Raw genomic sequence first — 8,779 nt, forward strand, 5'->3', positions numbered from 1 at the left:
AATTTATTTTTATATCATGATCTCATAATTATTTTATTCACGTGTTTTAGTAATTAAATGAAACATAATACGTTATTCACGAATGCGTTTATTTTACTTTAAATTGTTACAAAGTCAACGAAGTGAAAAATAAAACAAGAGACGTTTTGATAAAAATTTGCCATTTTAATGGATTTAAATGGATTCATGTAATTGCAAGGGATGCAAATGTAAAAATAAACACAGGAAGACCCAGTAGTTAAAGCAAACAATGATTAACAAGACAAGATACTAGAGAAGAAGATCATAGAATTAACGACGAACCACCAGTACAATACAATTTCACGTAAATAAATACTACAAAGTAGAGGATTTCCGGAAATCTTACCAGTCTGCCAATGAACAGGTCCCGTACAACGTAATAACATGGATTTGTATTGGACGACTTATAGTACCGATACACTTTATACGAGAAGGAAATATCCTGATGGGAATTTAAATGATGAAGGACTACCAAAACAAGAAAACTAAATATATGTACCTAAGCTCGAGGGAAACAGAATTTTGTTTCAACACTTTGTTATTCTTAAATTGATAGCCCTCACTTCTCGGATTAATTATACAAATTTAATAATTAAAGAAAGACCGACATCTCAAGACAATTTCCTAATATGCATTTATTGGGGTTGAGCAGGTCATCAACTGTAATGTAGATCCTGTAGATGGCGCCACAACCTGAGAGTTGAACACGACATACCAAGATTTACGATCAATGCGTCACTCGGACGGTTGGCTCAGTTGGTAGGAGCGCTCAGACAAAATTAATTTGTAAAAATTTGTTTGTTAGTCTTAGTTTGGTGGAGACAAGAATCTTATATTTGTGTGAAGCCTCTGAAAAATACATTTTTAAGTAATAAGGTACCGTCAACTTTACTGCAATCCCATTTCTGCCGCGCAACTGCTAAAAATACTAGATAAAAAATTCAAAAACTTGTTGTTGTTTGTAAAGTAAAATAACGAAATTCGGAATCTGAATGGAGAACCATTGGAATAGCTCCTTTGCACAGAATGCTTATAGGATTATGAGTACCACAACGGCACCTATTTCTGCCGTGAACCAGTAATGTGTAAGCATTATTGTGTTTCGGTGAGAACGGTGCCGTAGCTAGTGAAGTTTACTGGGCGAATGAGACTTAAGATCTTATGTCTCAAGGACACCAGCGCAGTTGTACTGCTGTTCAGAGTTTTTGGGATTTTCAAAAATCCTGAGGGCACAGCATTGTATGTGTCCTGCTCGTCTCATACCTTATTGTTATAAAAAAAATCTCATTGGGAAAAGTATTCTGTGTATTGTAGTATTCAAACGGTCTGGCCGTTTCAGTTTTTCTGCTAATATTTGTTGGATTATTGTATACTAGCTCACCTGGCAAACTTTGTTTTGCCATATAAATTATATATGTAAACCTTCCTTGAGCTTCAACGAATCTATAACAAAAGATTTCATTGAGATCGGTCGAATAGCTTAGGAGTTATTAGGGAACATACAAACATACATTCTCTTTTATATATATATTGATTATGGTCCTGTTTGCAGTCTATAACGTTAAGCCGTTATAAGCACTATTTGAAATACCTACTCCAGAATTTATTTAATCGAAAATATAAAAATTTTGGCAGTTGTAGAGCTGCCGATACAAGTGAAAACTTAGAACTCTTAGCATTAAAATTTTAAATTTAATAACGTTTAAAATCAATTAAAATATTACTTTCAAATTATTTTCAATGATTTCTTAATCAAACACTATTTCAACAATGCACAGTATATACACATTGAACTTTTCACTAAATCACAGATATACAGCTATAAGAATTTCGGTGACGCGAACTCACGAGATTTCCCAGAAATTTAGAATTAATATTTAGAACTCCAAAATTTTATTAGATTTATTTTTTTTTAGTCATGAGCATGTCGGTGACGCAAATACATAAGATTTTCCGCTATAAAAAGAGCCCAACGCGACTTAAGAAGCATCTAAAAACAGAGAGGGACACATAATGACGATATTCATATTATTTGAAAATATTATATATCTATTTAAAAACCAATGACAAAACATGTCTGCAAACGTACTTAATTTACTAATTATTTTGTAAATTTTTGATAGTTCATTCGCCGTAATAGACGCGCTGTGAATGACCACAAGTGCTGGTTGCATTTATAGGCGTAATCTTCAATTAAAATATAATAATTCATGAAGCCCACTCGCCTACCGTACATAATTCGAAACAGTTTATTGTATCGAGGTGAACGAACTGAGCTTTTCACGGGCGTTGAACAAGTTTAATTACAGGTAAGTACGCCAGTGCTCTATGGCTAAGTGATTGTAGGTTCACCACACCGTTTGTTTTATGTTAGATATCTTGAAATAAGTTTTAATATGAATAACCATGTGCCCATGTCGCACTTACTCCCGTAACAATTCAGAACTGTACTCTCGAAATTGTTGACGAGTACGTCTACCTTAGACATATAATCCAGTTGGGCAGGTCTAATTTCGGGAAAGAGGTCACTCGTCGAATCCAATTCGGATGGGCAGCGTTCCGGAAACTCCGTAGAATCTTCTCGTCTAAAATACCATAGTGTCTGAAGTCGAAGGTTTTAAGCCAGTGTTCGTTGTCAGTGATGACTTAGAATGGGCCTCTTTGTCTTTCAGAGGGCAAAGGAGAGGGCTATGCTTGGAGTTTCCCTGCCAGATCGAACCGGAAATGAGGTGATCCGTAGGAGAACCCTAGTTACTGACATAGCTGATGGTTTCGAAGCTGAAGTGGCAGTGGGCAGGGCACATAGCTCGACGGACAAATGGCCGTTGGGGCAGTACAGTTCTCAAATGGCGACCACGTACTGGAAGACGTAGTGTTGATAGGCCCCCCACAAGATGGACCTACGATCTGGTCAAGATCGCCGGAATAAGTTGGATGAGGGCAGCGCAGAACCGATCGTCGTGGCAATCTTTGGGATCTATCTTCAAATTCTTGGGACTAACCGCTAGTTGCAGAAAGCATCCTTAAAGTTAATATTTCATTATATAACATGCTATCTTTGACAGTCAAAATGAAAAAGAAAGTCACGTTATTGTATTTAATGAAACATTATCTTTAAGGATGCTCTCTGCAACTAGCGGTATGTCCAATAGTCAAATTAAGTCATGAGCATTTGGAATAATCTACTTTTCCTGTAGGTCTAGACTTACTACTTACTTATATTATTCGAAATATATAGCAACTTGGATCCATAAAACATGATTCATTCCAATTTCTTAATTTATGTACACCGGCCGTTGAGAAAAACAATGAAACCCATTTAAACGCGGGAACAGTTGAGCTGTCAAAATACGCCACAAATTTTGTATTTTGTTACACAGACCCTATTCTACCAATCAGCTACACCTGAAGCTTGGTATAATAATAATTGCCTTTTATTCCGACAACAGATATACAAATATGTTTCATAATACAACTGAACTGTTTTATATGTATTTTACTATTTAAATTATTCGTGTATTTGGTGCTTCTTTACTTACATATATTCTGTAAGTCCGTTCGCCAGTTGGCTAATGCCTCATCCAACCTACTCCATTCTTGTCTATCTCTGGCTACTCTACTCCATGTTATGCGATCAAACTATCTGATATCATCGTCCCATCTTTTTTTGTTTGTTCTTTTCCTTTTACATTCCCTTTGGTACCAATGTGTAATTATTTTGCTCCATTTGTCCTTTCCTCTGAATATGTGTCCCAACCACTTCCATTTTAGCCTCATTATTTTTAGGGTTACGTCCTAAATCCGTCCTAAATCTTGGTCTTTTTCCTAATGTTCATGTTTCTTATTCTATCCCCTTTCTTTGCTCCTATTATGCTTCTCTTCATTGCTCGTTGGCAAATAGCAATTTTATTAATTGTATTTTTTGTTATGGCCCTTGACTGGTTTCCATACATATATTAAGATTTGTAGAATGCAATTATTGAATAATTTGCTTTTTGTGATGATGAAATAGTAATTTTCAAAAGTAAATTATAATGATAATAAATACTTTATTAGATTACATGAATATTGAATATACATAGATATAAATATATCCCACTTCATATATATATCTGATGTCATACAGTAAATGTAATCAAAATAAATTTCTTTACTTATCTGGACATATATATGGTCACCGTAGCATTTGGCTTATCAACTACAAGAGTTGGATTGTCTAGAAAACAACACTTTAATGATTCCACTAATTAACAATGTTTGTTAGTAGATGCCACTAAATTGTGTTGCAAGAGATACATCAATTGATTTACAGAAAAGTATTCATAAAATTATACATTTTCCAGCCTATTTCGCAGTATTTAGACAAGTTCGAACGGATGGATGGATAATAAAGGCACAATATACGCTCGAACTTTTCAATGTATTGTTATATCGATGTGTATTGAAATTAGTAATACTTATAATATTAATAAGGAGCATGTAATTTTTGTGCTAGCTCTTCTTGGTTGCTTTTTAAGTATGCTTCTAAAATATTTAAATCTAGTTTCTAAAAACTAGTTTCGCCGTTAATAATATTTTATTAATTGTAATATTTCAGAACTTTATGAGGGTAATATTAAATCACAAAAATTAAATGGGAAATGATTGCAAAACTGAAGTGGCAGTGGGAAGGGCACATAGCTCGACGGAATCTTTCCGCCGTTGTACAATTAAGTCCTGGAATGGTGACCACATACCGGCAGACACAGTTTTGGTAGGCCCCCCCACAACATGGACCGACGATCTGGTCAAGATCGCCTAAATAGGGTGGATGATAGCAGCGCAGGACCGATCGTAGTGGAGATCTTTATGGGAGACTTTTGTCCAGCAGTGGACGTCTTCCGACTGAGATGATTATTAACTTTAGGGATTGATTAGGGCATGTGCATATCGATGATAAGCAATAAGGTTCTTAAATGATGCGCGAAACAGTTCTGTTTCGCAATCACTGGCATATTTCGGTGACTTTGATTCACCTACGGATCACCACATTTCTGATTCGATATCTATTCGATCTCTAAAGAAAGTTGCTGGATCAAAATGGAATATCCTCTTCACTCATGAAAAAACGTCCCCGCAACACCGCACAAGTACGCTCATTCCACAACTTTGTAGTACGTGGAAGAAAGTTTCTTGAGAACTAAACTGTGACGGAACACCACACATCTAGACGGTGGAGATGGTATCTAAATTTGTGGCGTGTCGTGCGATGGTGAAATTCGGCTGCAGGAATAAGGTGAAAAAGCTCTTCGAAACACTCCCCCTGATAAATGCGGTAGAAGACACACAATGAAGCGACGTCTCTACGCAACGCCAAGTGATCCAGCCGATCATAGAGCACTGGGTCCCCAACAATTAAAGCTGAGTTAATCTCTATTTTCAGCTATGCACGCACGCTAATAGAAAGTGACATACAAATCGCGAGTGTAAGACGTAGCTTGTCTCGCACACAGTAATATCATCGACGATCAAGTCATCTCCGATCGGCTTGATTCTCTAGCATTGCATAGAGATGTGGGTTCGCTCTGCATCTTCTACCGCATTTATCACGGGGAGTGCTCAGAGGAGTTGTTCGGGTTGATTCCTGCGGCCAAATTCCACCACCGGACATTACGTGCAAAGTACCATCCGCATCACGTAGACGTCTGACATTCCACAACTGCGCGTTTTGTTCGAAATTTCTTGCCTCGCACAGCCACTTTGTGGAATCAACTACCGGCAGCGGTCTTCCCGAACAGATACGACTTAGGGACCTTCAAGAAAAAAGCATACTCCCACCTTAAAGGCCGGCAACGCATTTCTTGACACACCTGTTGTTGCGGATGTCCATGGGCGGTTGCCTCACCTCTCCCGATCCCGTGAGCCTCTTGCCCGTTTGCCCCCTCTCATATAAAAAAAACACACCTGGTCAGTTTTCATCGGTTGTCTAGTAGCAAGAGACTCTATCGAGACGTATAAATTATTTAAGAGTCTTATAAAGATAATACTTCTATGATGAAGCTTCATCCGGATTCACACTAGACACGTTTTTATATTTAAAAAAAAACGGACAAACAGCTTGCTTATTGGTTGGTGATCACCGCAATCGTCGAACTAGATTTACTTAACGGAGGTGATCTACATGAATTTTCAACATTTTGTGACTCAGATTCGTTGCCACGATGAAATTTATTAATAAAAACCTAACAAACTGAATATTTATGTTAATATTTGTTTCCGAGTCATGGATGTTTATTGTATTTATGTAAGTTTAAGTAAGTAAATTGTATTAAATATATCGTGGTCTTGTACCCATACTACAGGCTATGCCTAGTTTGGGGCAAGATAATTTGTATAAGAGTGTGTCAACAACCTCGTGAATGCTCGCTTGCTATTTTCGTCTTCAGTATTGTGCCAATTAAATTTAATCTGAAAACAATATTTTAATAACAGCTTTACCGCAGAAAACCGTACGAATTTGCAATTCAGTCATTGATCTAAATACTGCGATTGCATCACACCAAATTATTAACAATCCACCATTGTTTAGTGATGTGCATCGTCAGTGTTATGTCAACGTGTTATGAAACAATCAGTATTTGTCATCGATATTACAAGGAGAGCATGATATTTACGCGCGAACATCGAACTTTTAGGGTTCCGTAGCCAAATGCCAAAAAACGGAACTCCTATTGATTCGTCATGTCTGTCCGTCCATATGTCACAGCCACTTTTTGCCGAAACTGTAAAAACTACACTGTTGAAATTGGTATTGGTGATTTTTATACAAAAATAGCAAAAACATTAAATTTTGGGGGTTCCCCATACTTAGAACTGAAACTCAAAATGTTTTTTTAATCAATCCCATTCGTCCCACATGTATGGGTTTGATGAATTTATATGGATACTCGTCTCGTCCCTTACGATCATAAAAAAAAAACAAAATAATTTACCTCAGAATATTCAGTTTATATCGTCACGTTCGGTTAATATGACTCGAAATAACCTAATTTATATTTCCAAACATTTCCAAAAGAAAATTACATCGGTCATCAATTATTATTAATTATTTGAACCTTTATACACGACTCGTAGCCCCGCCCTCGCCCTATGAGCAAGTTCACTAACACGTATTTACCGCCTAAACACCAATTCTTTGTATTGACCTAAGATCATTTATACGTCTAGATAGACTATGACAATTGTGAAAACGTCGAAAAAAAAGACTAGTACTTACTAACCTCTATTCAGAGCAATTCACGCACACTAACACAAAGGGTCATACAAATCGCGAGTGTAAGACGTAGCTTGTCACGCACACTAAACTAATATTCCTGGCCTGTATGTATCGGTTGTATACCAGCAAAAGACTCTATCTAGACGTATAAAATATATATTCACACCGGATGATTAATTAATATTAACATTATTTTATTTAACTTATCTCTCATGTCTCTTAATGGGAAATATAGAATTCTATAAACCGAAAGTTTAAAAGTTATCGTATCATTATGGGATTTAAGATGTTAGGTATCAGAAACCGGCAACTCATATACATAGTTATAATCCGAAACCTATGAAGTGCTTGGAACCGTAGTATTCAGGTCCTATGAAGAAGAAGTGTGTTAGTTACTTAGCTAGCTTGTCGACTACCTGGTTTCTCTCTATGTTTTTTTTATATAAGAGGAAGCAAACGGGCAAGAGGCTCACGGGATGGGAGAGGTCAGGCAACCGCCCATGGATATCTGCAACAACAGGTGTCAAGAGATGCGTTGCCGACCTGTAAGGTGGGAGTATGCTCTTTTCTTGAAGGTCTCTAAGTCGTATCTTATAATAATTGATTCCACAAAGTGGCTGTGCGAGGCAAGAAGAAGGTTTATTTAAACCAATTACCACATAGCAACCGAGTTTTTATATTAATGATATATGAAAGTTCCTATTACAAATAAATACACCTCCAGAAGACTGAGGAAGGGTAAGTTAGTGATTCTAAAGATTAAAAAAAATGTTACGGTACGAGATTAAATGAATATGTGGTGGCGGTCATATAAATGACATAGCGTGGCGGAGGAGTGATCCCAGTCAATCTTTCGGGCACCAACACTGGATCTTCCGGTGCGGGGTTGCCATTCGAGGACTTTACTAGCCAACAGCCATCTGTCCTTCGACATATGTCGAAGCCTGCCACATGTACTGCCACTTCAATTTCACAATCATCAGGTATATGTCGGCGACTTTCGTTCTCCTACAGATCTCCTCATTTCTGATTCGATCTAGGTAAAGTCGTTAAGTAGGTACACGTAATGAAATGTTTTTAAGCGCAATTACTAGCCAACAAACTGTTAAAGTTTGGCGAGATTTTTATAATTATGTATAAAGTGTACTTAGTTTTTTTTATATTTTTATGAAAATAAGGAACGAGACGAACAGGACGTTGAGCTGATGGTAATTGATACGCCTTGCCCATTACAATGCAGCCACTCAGGATTCTAGAAAAACCCATAAATTCTGAGCGGAAAATTAAAAAAAAAAATAACTTGGTTACCAGTTAGTTATCTGCATTAAGCAACAGACAAGGCTCTGCAGTGGTAAATAAACAAGCCAACAATTTATCCAGTGGAGGTCCAGTTTATATTCAAATTTAGTTTAAACGTTAGCATAAATGAACAATGTTAATATACAAACTTCACTTATAAATTCAGTAAATTACCCTCCATTTTATACTTATAAACTATTTAAT

Source organism: Leptidea sinapis, chromosome 17 (genome assembly GCF_905404315.1).
Source record: "Leptidea sinapis chromosome 17, ilLepSina1.1, whole genome shotgun sequence".
Classification (NCBI taxonomy): domain Eukaryota; kingdom Metazoa; phylum Arthropoda; class Insecta; order Lepidoptera; family Pieridae; genus Leptidea; species Leptidea sinapis.